Genomic DNA, 16,604 nt, shown 5'->3' on the forward strand with positions numbered 1-16,604 from the left:
AGGGTAGCCAGCTGGAGGCTGCCATCTGGTTTGTAAAAGGAAGTCCCTGGATGTTTCTTTCTTCAATCTGGAAGGGGGCTCACAATCCTTTTTATCTTATAACTCTTCTCTGAATCTGTTTGAGACCTCACCTTCCCCACACATTTTTCTCCAGGGTTAATTCTTGATCAATGTTCAGCATACCATGAGGTCTCTGATCTAAGAGTGGAGGCACATTTTGAACCCATGTTTATACTGGATCCTGGTTCAGCCCTAACTTGCTAATGCCATTACCCAGATTGTTTATTACAAGTCACAGAAAAGAAACGACTTAAAATGTCCCCCCAATAGGCCTTCCATATTTCATATTTATTCCTTCAGTAAAGAAATGTGGGACACCCCATTATGTGACAAGCACTAAATTAAGTGCCAGGAAAGTAGAGGGGAAAAGGCAGAAATGATCTTTGCTTTCTTTATGATTGTGACCTAGCAAAATGGTGTGTGAGGCAAAGAGGGCTCTGAGATGACGGGTCATGTCTGACTTTTATTAACAGTCACATTTCCGACCTTGTTCCATGGCAGATTTCAAATAGGTAGATTCCTGAGTTACCCAGAGTCTATACTGTGCTTTCCAGGGATAACCTCCCACGCAAAATAGAACTTTGTCAATTTCATGGCTTTAATTTCCAGGGATGTCGTGCTGTTTTTCTTATCTGCTTTTTAAAACTCTTCCTAGTCCTTGTGGCCAGTTATTTTATTGGCCTCAATTCTTGACCCCTCCTTGCATTCATGCCCTTTGCCAAGCGACTTTGCAATTCCAACTACTAGAGGACCTTAACCCTGAGCTCAGCCATGTGATCTGCTTTGGCCAATGAGATGTTAGCCAGCATGACAGGAGCAAAAACACTAAGTGCTTTCTTGCCTGGGTGTGCTTTCTTGTGCTTCTTACCATTACCATGATAAGGACTGAAACAGGAAAGTCCACGGAAGCAAGGAAGAGGAAAGATAATCTGGAATAAACCTGGATCTACCCTGCAACCTGCAGCTATCCTGTGAGGCCTAAATTAGCCCACCACAGCTGACGGATACGTACAACCAGTGAGAATAAAGGTTTGAAGAACTGAGTTGGGAATGTTCCGTTACACACTAGGTGATTGATGCAGTCTCCTACAACTGGCGTAAACATCCCTAACTCTCTGCTCCCTAAAATTCTACTAAACCTCCCTGTGGAAATCCAAACTAAAAGATAATCATGATTTAATTTTAAGGGGGGGCCTGACCCTTGAAAAACTATCAAATATGGGATGTTTTCACTAACATATTGAGCAGTTCCTTCTTTGTTTGATAAAGCTGTTGTCTCAGTTCCCTTCTGTACTGCCTCTAACCAATAACACAGGATCCTTCAAGACTTTTTCCTTTACTGAAAGGGAACTTTAGGTTTAGAGCAACATAAGCTTCCATGTAAAGTACAACTCTAGTGTTTATTAGCTGTGTGGTATTAAGTTTTAGGGTAATTTAAAGTCTCTGAATCTCATTTCACACAGCTGAAAAATGAGGTTATTACCCATCTCAAACTAAATAATACTATCTATGAAAATATTAACTCTGGGTTCAATTGTGGGATTCAGTTAAAGTTATGGGATGTGTTTTGCTTTGTTTAATATTGTTTTATAACTATCATGAAGTTATAGGTTTTGTTTTCAGTTCTTAACATCATTCTTTACTATATCTCAGGCATTGTAAGAACTAAAGAAGTAAAAAGGTCTTCCTACATTTTCTAAAAAAGTGCACTTGGAAAAAATATGTGCTTCGTATCATCATTTCAGAATCTCAAAGGAAGGAATCATCTATGGATAAAGTATGTCAGGAATTTAGAGTAAAAGTGAAGCCAGATGTAATTTACCCCTCTCTTATCTCATGAAATAATCCAAAATTAATAAATCAAAATAAGGTCAGCAAAAAGAAATTCATCAACACCACAAGCATCTACAGACTTTAAAAAATGTTGACCAAGAAATAAATCAAGTTTATGATGTGACTCTGTTAGTACTAATATTATCCTCAGCTCCCAGTAACCAAACTAGGGGGAAAGATGAGACAAGGCGCTAAGACTCTCTCCAACAACCTCTGTTATGGAGAGAAGACTAGGAGCCAAATATCATATCAAAACGCTCAAGATAAAAGCCTCTATGACCCAGAGGGGAATCTTGGAGTCTCTCAGGAGGAGGAAAATGGACTTCCAAAGTGCCATGCTAAATTTCAAGGATGATCAGGAGCCTGGGAGTAGCGTCCCTATGAAATGGACACACCCTGACAAGAAGGTACAACACATAACAGGGCACTTAACCAAATCCCAGAAGACAGCTCAGAGCCGGGTCCTGCAGCAGAGTTTGTCTATAGCTCCCAGAGAGTCTCCTCTCCCACCTCCCACCACAGCTTCTGCACTGTGCTCTTGGGGAAATTGAAAAGTGAACAAAACTGCAGTATCCCAGACTCCCAACTGCAGACGAAGAGAAAACAGGTCTTAGTTACAGAGAAAAGGGAGTCAAGAATTCAGTCACACTCTGAGAAAAGAGGTGAACAGAGCTACCCCAGCAACATGAACAAGATTAAAAGAAAATAATTGTGACAATTATACAAATGAACCATAGCAAAAGGAACATAGAATGCTAATAGCCAAGCACCCATTTTAGAAGAAAATTCCCCGCTACTGATTTGGGCTTTAAAGGAACTTAATAAAATCATGAAATCAATAATCAACAGTATGAAGGCAAAATTAAAATCAAAAGAATGAGACCAAAAGAGACAGTTCACAGTCGTGAAATAACCTGAACACCAAAGTCACATCATTAAAGAATTAATAATCCAATTAAAAACATTAATGAACAAACTAGACCTGACAGAACAGTGAATAGTTGATCAAGGAATGACACTGAGATAATAAAAAATAAATCTGAGAAAGGAAAGATGAGTTTCAAAACACAAGATAATAGATGTGGAAGATCAAGGCCATCCAGTCTAGGAATTATCTATAAAGAAAAGTCCAGGTGCTTGCTTGCTAGACTTTGTTCAGTGGCACACCCTTCTGTAGAAGTCAAGTTTGCCTTGCCGAGCTCCTTCTGAGTATGTGTTTGATTCCTTGAGGCACCCAGGTATTCCTAAGGATTTTGTCACCCAACCTGGGGCTCCATATGTTGCCTAGGGGATCATGAGGACTCCTTTCTCAGGGGAGATGCACCCCACTGCCTTGCTGCAGTGACCTCAGAGTAGGGGAAGAAACTACAATACCTGAGGTCAGTAACAGACTCCAAATCGAAAGTGGATCAGCAATGCAAGGAAAGGGCCAAGCAAGCACTTCCGTGGCCAGGTAACTCCATACATGACCAAGGTAGGAAAATCTATTCTCAAGAAGTACATCCTTGGTGGTCAGGACAATCCAGAGGTTGTGTGAGTGTGATCAAGACATGAGGGCAACAAACATCTAGGAGAGAGGGTTTGTGGGGGTGGGGAACTGCAAGAAATCTCCAGTAGGGAGGTTGAGACTCTAAATAAAAACTCTAGAGCAAGAGAATTCTGGCAGGGGAAAAGACTGAAAATTCCCTAGATAACTCTCTGGCCCTTATGATAAAATATTGGAATGACAGTCCTAGGATGAAAGAGAAAAAAGAAATAAAAAGTGATAAAATACTATTGTTTAATTTGGACTCTTTGACCATGCAGGAAGTTTGGGGTACACAAGATATCTCCAGGAAAAATTCCAGACCTAGGGACAGGGAAGGATAATGGAAAGCACAGGCCTTCCTATGTCTAAGTCATACAGGCTCTATTTTCATTTTTTATTATTTTTGATTCATTGTACACAAATGGGGTATGATTTTCATTTCTCTGGTTGTACACAAAGTAGACTCACACCATTTGTGTAATCATACATGTACATAGGATTAATGCTTGTCCTTTCCTTCCCTCTGCCCCCTCCCCACCACTCATTTCCTTCTACACAATCCATCGTTCCTCCATTCTTCCCTGACCCTCTTCCCCCTATTATGTATCATCATCCACTTATCAGAGAAATCATTCGGCCTTTGGTTTTTTGGGATTGTCTTATTTCACTTGACATGATATTCTCCAACTCCATCCATTTACCTGCAAATGTCATAATTTCATTCTTCTTTATAGCTAATTAATATTCCATTGTGTATATACCACAATTTCTTTATACTTTCATCTACTGAAGGGCATCTAGGTTGGTTCCACAATCTAGCGATTGTGAATTGAGCTGCTATAACATTGATGTGGCTGTGTCACTGTAGTATGCTGATTTTAAGTCCTTTGGGTATAGGCCAAGGAATAGGATAGCTGGGTTAAATGAAAAGCAGTATGGAGATTCCTTAGAAAATTTGGAAGAAAACCACCATTTGACCCAGCTATCCCACTCCTTGGTCTATTTTAATTTCTTAAATGTTAAATCTGGTAGCTCTTTTGCCTCCTACCTGTAGGGATTTAATACCTGGTAAAAAGCTATAAAAATTCTTGTTTCTTATCTGTTTTGTGCATATCTGTGCACACTTGTGTATTGTATGTTGTATCTACATATGTGCTTGTGTCTATACTGTTTACATGGTACCAAAATTAGCACATAAATAAATGAGTGTTCATAAATTTTTTAAAAAAGGAATGGATCCAAATGCCTTTCAGTTCATATGACCTAAATTGGTTAAATAGATTTGAGTAAAGGTGTCTTTACTCAAATGACTACTCTCAGGTTTTCTAGGTAACCAGCCAATCAAGCATTGATTTCTATAAAATATTTAAAGTCAATGTCCATTGTTTTTAGGAATTTTTTTTTTTGCAGGAATAACTGACTTACTTAACTAGATTTGTTTGATACCTTGGTTTTCAAGGATAATCTAAGTTAAAAATGGGTAAATCTGTTTTAACATAAATGAGATTACTCTTTTTTTTAAGAAGAAAAGGATGGAATTTAATCTTTATTTACAGGACACTGTAGGATATGAAATTCCACATAGAAATAAGAAACCCATTTAGAGGACAAGTATGTACAGTTTAGAACTGTTTAAGTATAGTTTTGTTGTAAAAACTGCTACAATAACAAACCACATTTAAAAAGAGCTCTTAGTAGAGAAATAGTAAGACAAACTTAAATCAAACATAGTACACAACAAACTTTATACCTCAGCTGTACAGCCCAGAAGTTAAAGGTCCCAGGAGTCCCATCTTGAACTTGGAAGATATAGCCCTCAGAGGTAATTTCTGGCACAACATTTTGATCTTCCTCTTGCTCTACTGAAAAATACTTCTCAATCAAGTTTAATGAGACCTTGTACACAGACTCATTTTCCTGGTTCTGTAGAGCTTCAATTTTGTCCAAACCTCCACATTCTTCAATCATTATGCTCAGTTTCTCAGTTTCACCTAGTTTCTCAGCAGCCTGAAAGATATTTGAGATGGCATCCAGAATAACCAGAATAATTTTGGTATCTTTCACAGTTAAGAGGTTCATCAATGGTTCTGTTATGCCACAATGAACAAGGTATACAATCTGTTCAACTGTCCCACCACTTGCATAATTGGTCACAGCCCATACAGCTTCCTTTTGTGTCTTAAAGTCTGCCTTACAGAGAACACCAATGAGAAATGGGACTAATGATTGACAACTTGCTGTATCTGGTCCTGTTGGCCAGCTGTGATGTTTGAATTCAGAAGCTTCCTTCTGAATATTAGTTTTGGGGTTAGTTAGCAGGCTTGGAAAGACTGCAAGTGCACCTGCATCTATCACAACTTGAGTCTGTTCATCTGTGCCAGTCACAATATTCCCTATGGTTCATAAAGCAGGAGTCATAGTTGGCAATTCAGAAGCTCCCAGAAGCTTCACAAGTTGGGGTACAACTCCTGTTTTCACAACCATTTCAATGCATTCATTTGGACCATCAGTAAGGTAGGAAATAGCCCAGCAGGTATTGGCTAATACTTCTAGATCATCATGATGCAGGAGACGAACTAAAGTGGGAAGAATTTGCTCAACAGCATCTAATGGGGGTGCAGGATTCTTGTTGCAACAAAGGTTTGAAAGTGTCCAGGTGAGATTAGGTAAGTAATGCTAAAGTTGACATATCAGGAACTGAAAGAAGAGCCAGCAGTGGGTTCACTGTACCATATTTGATAACCAAATCTCGGAAAACTGAACCATCACCTGCAATGTTTCCAAGAGCCCATACAGCTTGTTCACTGCTGTGAGCATGTGAGATGCCAAGAGAGAAATGAATGCTGGGATAGTACCTCCATCCACCACAGCCTTGGTCTGTTCTGATGTCCCAGAAGCAATGTTAGTGAGAGCATGCAGACTCAAACTGAATGGGACTACAATCAGTTCTACCCCAAAAGGACACAAATTTCAGAATCAAACCAGTCCAGATTATATTGTGTATGGGGGACTGTTTTTCCCAAGAAAGAATTTCCTAGCAGCTTGAGTAGCTTGGAGTTGGCTTTCCAAATTGTTGCTGTTAATGCCTTTGACAATGTCATCAACAGACCAATTCACAGTGCCCTGGTTGTTGCGGTTTTCCTGTAGTGGCAAAGTAGCATCATCAGGAAAGGAGTTTACATTTCTCCTTTTCAGCATCTGGTCTTCCTTCTTAGCTTTCCTCAACCCCACATTAACTTCTATTTGGTGCCACCTCATTTCTGTACTGTCTTTTCCCTTGTTCTTGAATCTCTTAAGCCAGGCAGTTGGTGAATTAGCATTCTCATTGGTGGACATGGTTATGAGACAAAGGGAGAAAGCCACACAGCAGACTCAGGCTTCCACAGGAGGCAGTTCACAGGTTGAGGATCAGCTGTCCTCGAAACATCCACCACGGCTCAGCCCAGAGACGGTGTGTCAAGATTAATCTTCATAAATGTGTTTGTCAGAAAAGACATCAGATTAATTTGCAAAGTTAAAATACTAAAACATCAACTAAGAATAAATTCAAGTACTCTTGGCTTCTTGAATTCCATAAGGTATCATATATTTGGGCCTATTAGACATATTTTTTATATATTGGTAAATTTTTAAAAGGTTTAAGATCACTTGTTTCTGGATCTTAGCTTAAAAGCAAGGTTACTAAGAGTTAAAATTCTAACAGGTGTAATTCTATATGCAAAGAGTACAAAAAGTTTCAACTGTGTTTCAATTAAAGTACTGTAAAAAGCTTATTAAAAAGAAATTTGTCCAAATTCAGAAATTTTATAAGGATTGTTTCAGAATATAAATTTAAGAATGAGGCAGAAACTGGGAAAAGAGAGATATAAGAAAGTTACAGGTATGAAAATATATTTTGGTATGGAAAATTAGAAGGATAAAGAAATGCTTCTGGATAAGAAAATATTTTGTATGGTAGACAAGTTGTAGAATGTTTAATTAAGTTGTACAAGGTTTGTGGGAGGTAAATCTCAGAAAGGTTGTGTATGTGATTAGGTTGGTTATAATTAGAACAGCCAAAGTTATTTGAGAGTTTTTTCCTAAGGTTTACCTTTTTTATGCTAATTCTCTATGATTAACATTGATCTGCTTTTACCTATCAAGATAATTTCGGTGTCTGTTAGGTTTTATTACTTAAGGAAAATAAGTCTTAAAGGGATTATGGGTTGTACCTATTTCAAAATCTTTTAAATGACTGCTTCATAACTGGTTAAATAAGCAACTGTTATATATATGTCTGAGAACTGAACCTTGTCTAAGTTTTAATGTAAAAGTTAAACTTAATTAATAAAAATATGTGTAATTGTGACCCTATCCATTACTGGCTTCTCTGTATATTAAATGAATTTATGTTCTTCAAGAATGAGTGCCTTTAAAAATATAAGGCTCAGAAGAGTATTTTATCAAGTTGATGTTCTCCAAACTAAAACTGTCTGTTGCAATAGTCTTTTTCATGTTTATATAGAGATAACCAATTTGGTTGATATTTATGTCATTTAATATTTTATAACTGGATAAAAGTAACCTTATATCAGTAAGTTATACATATAATTTTGTGTTATTCTTTACACTGGGATGGGAATTTAAATGTACTTTTGGAAGGCAATAAGGAGAATCTTATTTGTTAAGAGCTCTCTTAGCCTTTCTGTTTGATTCATGTTTCAGATGTACTATTGTACTATGCTGTTATTTAAACGAATTCAGGAAATAATACGTGAGAACCTTATAAAATGATATTTTAAAAAGAGGCAAAGATCAGCTTCAGAAATAAAGCACTTTACATAAGATTTGCCAAAAAACCCAACCTCACTGAGATGAGACTCTGCCTCTCACCTTATTCCATGTTAGGATGACTCCAAAGTCAACCAGAATTAAGTACATTTAAAGTTATGTTCAAAAGATAGATTTTTGTTCTAAAGATTACTGCAATCTCAAAAATAAACAAAGGATATAATACAAAACTAAGTAAGGGTTTAGGGAAATTATAAAAGGTATTTAAGGTAGTAAAAGAGTTTTTAAGGAAAGTAAACTTTATGAATGATTGAGTTAATAAATCTCAGGTCTCTGGGGAGGCAAAATAGATACCAAAGATAAATAGGGTTATTATAGAAATTATATTTCTTGGTTCATAGCTATTATACAAACTGAATATTTTTGCTCTTGTGAATTTCATTTTGTATTTTCCTTATAAAACTTTATAAATGTTGCCTGTTCGTGTTTTGCTTCTAATAGAACGACCTTAGTTAATTTGAGACATTAAGTTATCATTTATAAGAGAGATAGGATATAATGCTGACTTCCAGTACTAATATTGACCCCAATTAATTATAGAAATTAAAGTTAAAGCCCAGTACTCCTACTTCACGACTGGTGAAACTGACCTGCTAAGTGTGTTTAAAACCAAAACTTGGAGACCAAAGTCAAGGAAGTAAAAGGGCCAAGGAAAAAGTAGCCAATATTTTGGCCCTTGCTCTCTGAGGCAAGCTGGGATCCAGGGAATGATGGGATCCCTCTAAAGGTCCTGCATGTCCAGTGAGTAACCCATCCTTCTGATCAGGGGTATCAAGAGGATCCTAGAGAACAGGAAGCCAACCAGTGCACATTTTGCAAAGAGGAGGACCACTGGAGAGGGAATGTCTCTGATGCTTCCAAGGAAGGCCACATGTGGTCATTAAGACTAGGACCCAACCTGGGAGATGGCACAACTGGTAGAGGAAAAGTTAAAAGATCCAAGAGGCTTCTTAAAAGTTCCCAAGAGTGATCCCTGAACAATCTCGGCTGACTCTTAACAGTAGACAGGGAAAAGGTCAATTTTTACCAGCTTGGTGTCAAGCACCTGGCAGGACAGTATAACCAAAGCACAGCCATACATAGACAATTAAAAGATAAGACAATGTTCTTTTATTTTACTTAAGGTGTACATTTGTGTCAGTCCTCCCAAAAGTAAGTAAAACTGGGAGGTTATAAAGGATGGGTTTTAATATCGGAGTGCCTGATAAATATCACAAAAAGCTCTGTCAGAGTCACAAGTTTATTCTGAGTCAATTTAAAACCTATCTGTCTCTTGGGTTTTTCTTGTTATTGTTGTTGTTTTGTTTGTTTGTTCCTGGTATTATTATTATTATTATGAGCTGCTGCTCAGACTCCTCTTCTGAATTTCATCACTTTTAGCCTGGCGACTTGATTTTAACCAAGACCTAGAAAGAAGACAAGCTTCAACCAAGCTGAAAAAGACCTTCCTAAGTGCTCCTGATCACCAGAATAGCTACCCAAACTGCTAAAAAGGAGAGAACCCATTGTAAGGATGATTTTCACCTCAAAAATTAATATATCCAGGATGAATAGCAATACCAAAGGGTACAAGAACAAAAATGAAAATGAGGCCAAAAGGTATAAAAAGAAAAATGAGGGACTAGTGAGAATACAAAGTCCAGTGGTCCATTTATAGTATTTAGCCTTAATTGGGATGTAAGATCCAATTGTAGCCATTTTAACTGTAGTCCTTCCCTTTGCCTTCCTCAATTTTGAAATTAGCCTATTGCATAGATTGTAACCCTGACCTCCTTCTATCAGAGCAAGGGGCAGTGCTGAATAAGGGATAAAAACAGGTAGAACTGCCCACCCCAATGTGCTTGTAGCCAGACTTTTGGTCATCAGCACTGTCTTCTACAGAAGTAAAGTTTGCCTTGCCAAGTTGAAGGAAGGAAGGGAGGGAGGGAGAGAGAGAAAGAAGGAGGGAGGGAGGGAGGGAGGAAAGAGAAAGAAAGAAAGAACTGAACACAGAGGAATAGATACATAACAGACACAAAACTTCCCTGCTAAAAAGGAAAAAATAAAAATAGCATGTACTAAAATATTTCAGCATGGAATTGTCAATAAGACATCACCTTCTTGCATTATTGAGATCCAAAAATTATGAAAGACTTCTTCAGGCATTTATCACCCTCCAGAAAAATACAGAATCACCCATAGTGAGGCAAATGCCAGACTTATAAAGGTAACAGACAAAAGTTCCCAACATAAAAGAACTTGGAGGATAAAGCATTTTGAAGTACTTTGTGAAAAGCCTAACCAATAATGAGTCCAGCCCATGGAGAATGAATGGAGAAGCAATGAGAGAGGGAACTGTGCAGAATGCAATGCCCTGACAGTGGAACAATGCCCAGTCTTACGGGAAAGAAATTGGTACGCCAAATTTTCACACCCAGCCAGATCAATGTGCAGGCAACCAACAGAAAATCACCAGTATGCAAGAATTTAGAGTGAGTGCTGTGAGTTCATCTTGTGGGGGTCAGGGAGAGTCAGGTGGGGAGGGGTATGTTCAAGGAAGTCCAGCAAATCAAAAACGAATCACAAATTTTTAAAAATAAATAATTCAGGAAAGCAGAAGCTGTGGTATAGGACAAGAAGAAAGTAGCAAAATCATTTAATTATAGTATAATACTACACCATGATAATACAGAATCATACATACAGGATATAAATGCTTTATACAATGACTTTTTTAAAATACTACTAAAAACTCAGAGGATGAGGGGAGTGGGAAATGAGGTGAGAAGAAGATTAAAAGTTTTAATTTCCTTATCTTTCATAGCAGAGAGTCAATCAATATGCCTAAAATTAAACATGGATCTTTAAAAAAAAAAAAACCTCTAGCTTTCTTAATTTTTTTTATAATCTTTTTTGTAACCTTAGGGAGAACTTTTAGGATCTAATATCTCTGTGGTAAAAATACATTATCTGAAGTTCCATAATTCCTTTGCTTTCTCTTTGGTTTCTTTTTCTCCCATTAAATTCAAGAAAAACTCAATTTAATGCCTTTTTATTTTTCTAAAAATGTATAGTAAGATCCAATTTTTACAAAAGTATTTCAGACTTTTCACTACATTTATATACTTAAAGAGCTACCTGAAATGATTTTCACTTGAAATTATTAGACTTTTTCTTGCCAATAGAATTTGATATAATTTTTTGTTGTCTTCTTTTTGTTGCCATTTCCATACTTTATATTCGGCATGTATTACTTATATAAAAACAATAAAGTCATTTAGTTTTAAGTACACAGATACCAGATTGCAAAAGTCCATCACAAAATCCACCCTGCTTTGTATGTATGTGCCTTTGCTGTATGACTTTACCAGCTACACCATCAAAGAATAGAATCTGTATCCCCATCCCTCAATTCTGAACTGGCCTAATGATTTGATCTATCAACAGAATGTGTCAGAACTCATACATGACTTCCAAACTTAGGTTTTGAAGGAGTCTTGAACTTCTTCTCTCACCTTGGAATATTCTTCTGAGTCTGCTATATGAAGTACCAATGGCCGACATTTCAGAGGAGGAGAGATGAGTTGCTCAAGTCCCATAGACCAGCCAGTGGATGACCAGCACCAAACACCATATGTCATAGGTCATCTGGCAGCACTGCTTGACCACAAGCCCAAAGGGACCCCAGAGGATGTTAGAAAAAAATATCCACTGAGCCCAACTCTGACTGCTGTCCCCACCAAATTGTGAGCAAATAAAATAGAGGTTGTGTTAGACACCTAGGTTGGGGGGTGTTTTATTATGCAGGGACAGGTAACTGACACAGTAACATAGGCTCAGGGTGGGAACAGCTAGTTAGGCTTTCGTCAAGATGTAAGACTGAGCACATACATTTGTCTCACTTTCCTCCCCAAGTCCACTGAACTGACTTCAAAGAACCACACAAGGAAAAAAGTCTTAAGAACAAATTCCAATGGCCAAGACCAAGTCACATGTTCGTGTCTAAACCAGTCCCTGGCCAGGGACTGAGGCCATAGTGACAGGCTCCTACGTGGTGATTCGCCCCCTAGGTCTGCAAGAGAATCACCTTTCTGGCCACAGGGCCTAGCAGACACTAAATAATGAAAATAAATAGTGGGATACTGTCCTGTCTTTCAGAAAGAAAAGATTAGGACCATTTGCTTTTACAAACCAGTATTACAGAAAATAAATTCCAGAAAACACTTGTTATTTTCAGAAAACACATTTCTAAGCAATATCATCTGAACACATAGAATCAAATATCAAACCCATATTTATGGGGCGAGGAAGAAGAAAAGAGCCCAGAAAGGAAACAGAGGACAGTCACAGAAATAGGAGAAGTCACCAGAAGTATTCGTCAAGCGTCTACCATGTGGCGGGCACTGTACATACACCAAAAACTAAAGGAAGGGGCTGCAAGGAAAAGAGGGCAGAGAGTGTCAACCGTGCTGAAAAGCAGTCCCAGAGATGGGGTCTGACACAGGTCCGGTGACCACAATGAAGGAAAGAAGTTCTTGATTACCCTGGAAAAAGTCATTTTAGTAAAGAGGGAGAAATAGATGCAGAGAGTGACACGTACAGATGAGTCATGGAAAAATGAATACAGAGGTTACAAGAACACTGAATGATAGCAATCACAGGGGCCACTGAGGTTAGTGAAGGCTTTATTAAGATAGCAGACTTGGGGGCTGGCGTTGTGGCTCAGTGGTAGAGGGCTTGCCTAGCGTGTGGGAGGCTCTGGTTTGGATCCTCAGCATCACATAAAAATAATAAATAATTTAATTAATTAATTAAAGGTATTAGGTATTGTGTCCTTCTACTGCTAAAAAAAATTTTTTTTAAAAAGATAGCAAACTTCTTGTTCCCAGTCACTTGGGAGGCTGAGGCAGAATGAACTCAAGTTCAAGGCCACCCTCAGGAACTTAGCAAGGACCTGAGCAACTTAAAATGACTCTGTCTCAAAATAAAAAATAAAAGGGTTTGGGAAAAAACACCCATAGGGATATGACTCAGTGGTTAAGCACCCCTGGGTCCAATTCCTGATACAAAAAAAAAGTACATATGTTGTGTAATCAGGAGCTGCTTACCTCACAGTGCTGGCATGAGAGACAATATCTAACGTGGCCAACAGTGATCTAAACCTCTGAGCATGCATGCCCTTGCACCTTGAGTGTGGGCTAAACCCAGTGACTCATTGCTTATGAATAAAACATGGCAAAAGTGATGGTATGTCATTTCCAAGATCAGGTTATAAAAAAAGATGTGGGAATCCTGTCACCTTCAACCTCTGTTTTGCTCATCTGATGAAACCAGATGCCTTGTGATCTGCCCTATGGATAAGCCCAAGTGGCAAGGAACCACGGGAAGTTTCAAGCCAACAGTGAGGAACTGTCCCTTAGTCCAGTAATGTACAGGGAATGTAATCTGCCACAGCCCTGAATATGAGCTTAGAAGAGAGTCCTTCCAGTGGATTCCTGAGATTACCGCAGCCCTAATCAACAGGTTAGTTGCTGCCTTTGAAGAGACCAGACTGCCCTGGATTCCTGACCCACAGAAGTTGTGAGAAAATAAACATTGTTTCAGGTTTCCAAGTTTGGGGTGCTGTGTAATGTAGCCATATTATTGCTCAGATGGTATCTAACGATGCATCCTGACAAAGGGTCTCACTGCACCCCTTGAGGATAGCCCCTGCTATTAGAGATACTCTCCAAAATTGCACTTGTTCCCTCTTAAGGACACATAATAGTGATACTTTCCAAGAATGGAAGCATACTCTGTCTAGGCTCTAACATCCGGTTTCCAAAATTCTCAGAACCTTCTTTGACTTTGCCCTTTTATCATCTCAGCGCTAACTCCTACGGCAGGGAAATTGCCTCTACTGAGAGTCTCCTCCTTTCCACATTCCCACAGTACTGCTGCTCTGGAGTACTGATCGCCCTAGCTCCTGCAGAACCCCCTTTATCTCTGGTACTCTCCAGTGACAGTTATCTATTGCAGCATAATAAGCCACCCCAGAACTCAATGGCTTGAAACACTGTTATTTTATTTTGTATGATTCTGTGGGTTGGCTGAGCAGTTCTTGGCTGTTCTCACCTGGACTAACTCATGCAGCTACACTCAGATGAAGAACCTGCTAGAAGCTCTAGTGAGCTAGACCAGTGAAAACACCTGGGATTTCTGCGCCTCCCTCTTCAGGTGGACTTTCCTTTTCAAGGAAACTATGCCAAAATGGGCTTCTGCACAAAGTAGAGGCAGCATTCCAAGAGGGTAAACCCTAATGCACCAACGCTGATAAAGCTTCTGCTTGTTTTGTGGACACTGTTGCCCCTTTAGCCAAAGCAGGTCACACGGTCAAGCCCAGCATCAACATGGGTGGGGACTACCCAGGCACACAGAAAGGAGGAGGGTGACTCACTGGGACTAGGAGAAGTCATCTCCCACACCCCCCAACTCACTCTTAAACACCATTCCTAGGTGATTCATACCGAAAAACCTGCTCCATTATTCCAAATCAGTGATTGCTTGGATTCCACAAGGCATGGAATGAGGTATTGAACAACTTCTGTCATGCTCACCTCATGGTTAAAATGTAAAATAAAAGTTACATTTTAGGGAAGAAGTAGTCCTATTGGACTACATTCTACTGACAGAGCTACTAACAGATCATGCCTGAGAATTATAACCAACCAGGCAACCAGAGAGCAGTCAGGAGAGGGAGGGTATCTCAAAGCCATCTCTTGCCTGAGTGCCAAAACTGTGCCCTTTGTGCCTTTATCCCTAACCCCAAAACAGTCTACAATGGGATAGGCCTACAAATATTTGACAGATGAACTAATGAATAAGTGAATGAATGAACATATGAGTTTGAGTGAATGAAGGTCAGAGAGTTGAATGAACTAAAGTTGGAGCTTGGAAGACTTGTTGAATCACAGATTACTGTGACACATCCCTAGGGGTTAAGAAGTTGCAATTTTCCCATCCAAGTACCAGCCAGGCCCAACCTTGCTTCGATTCAAAGATCAGAGTAGACAGGGCATATTCGGAGTGGGATGGCCATAGAGAAGTTGCATTTCTAACCTTCCCAGGTGATGTCAATGTTACCGATCAGAAATCACAATTTAAGAACCCCTGTTCCAGAAAGGAGACCATCAAGGGAAAATGTGCTGTCATTCAAGTATCTGAAGAACTGCTGTGGTCCCGAGAAAGCTGACTTGTTCTACATGACTCTTTTGACCCAACATAAACACACATTTTCTAATAACCAGAGGTGTGGAACAATGGATCAGGCTGACCTTCTCTAACCTCTTCTGCGTCTTTTCCAGCCTTCCTTCCAATTCTTTCCTATCCTTCCTCTCCCGTTCCAATAACAAGTTTACAACCATGGCTGAAAGTGTAGACTTCCAATTTCCACAATCAGAAATTCCTCCCTCCCAGAAACCGAATGTCAGCAATTTTCTGAATACGACCTTTTGAGAACAGCAAAAAAGAATCGGTCTCTAAAATGTCCACGTGTCTCATTTTGTGCTGTGATATTATGATGAGTTCTGGCTCAGGTAAGCGAAGTAATCTACATTTGGTCATTTCTGTACATTTATCCCAACCTGCTAATTTCCTCTAAGGTATTTTTTAAAAAAATCAAATCCCATTATTACATGACATCATTTTGTTTCTCTGTGGAATTATGTGGACATCCCTAACAATTTTGCTTTCCAATGTGGTGCCACACAGGAAATGCTGATAATGCAATTTCTTGACACACGCCAAGTACACAGGTTACACAAAAGCAAATTCTATTGTAGCTTTTTTGAGAGGCTGTTTAAAAGTTAAGTTCCCCTTAATGAAACAGCAAGAGAAAGGGCTTTGCTTTGCTTTTCTCAGCACCCCGGCTTTTCCCTCTTTGTGGCTTATGATGTTTTCCTTCTTCCTCGTGTTATCTGTGCTTCCTGCTCATCTCAACTTGGTGACATGTTGCTGAGACAACTAAGTCGCTAACCTTCTTAACTTGGCTTTTGTTATGTGCTTGCGTGTGTTTGGGAGGGATATTTTCATTTCTCTTAGAACACTCTGGGTCTGTCTGGGGAGGGCTATTAGACCTGGAGGTGGAGAACGAGGAGTCTTTTTAAGTGCTTGCTATTCAAATCGCCTCTTTATCCCCTTTAAGTCCATCATTTCTGTGTGGTGCAGTTCTGATGGAAGCTTCCCTTGCCTCCTATGGTCAGGATTAATTTACTCAGCGATGTCAGGCTTGTTCCAGCCCAGACTCGTCTAGGAGAAGGGAAGGTCTGAGGACCAAAAGCACACCAAGTTCCCTTCACCCCGGTTCCTTTCTCTTCTCTTTCTTCCCCTTACCGGA

General features: G+C 39.2%; 1 pseudogene; it reads right to left on the reverse strand.

Moving 5' to 3' along the window:
- Window positions 1-5,137: 5,137 nt before the first annotated feature.
- LOC124992868 (importin subunit alpha-1-like) lies at window positions 5,138-6,757 on the reverse strand (annotated as a pseudogene).
- Window positions 6,758-16,604: the final 9,847 nt, after the last annotated feature.

The sequence above is a fragment of the Sciurus carolinensis genome, chromosome 9 (genome assembly GCF_902686445.1).
Source record: "Sciurus carolinensis chromosome 9, mSciCar1.2, whole genome shotgun sequence".
NCBI classification, from domain to species: domain Eukaryota; kingdom Metazoa; phylum Chordata; class Mammalia; order Rodentia; family Sciuridae; genus Sciurus; species Sciurus carolinensis.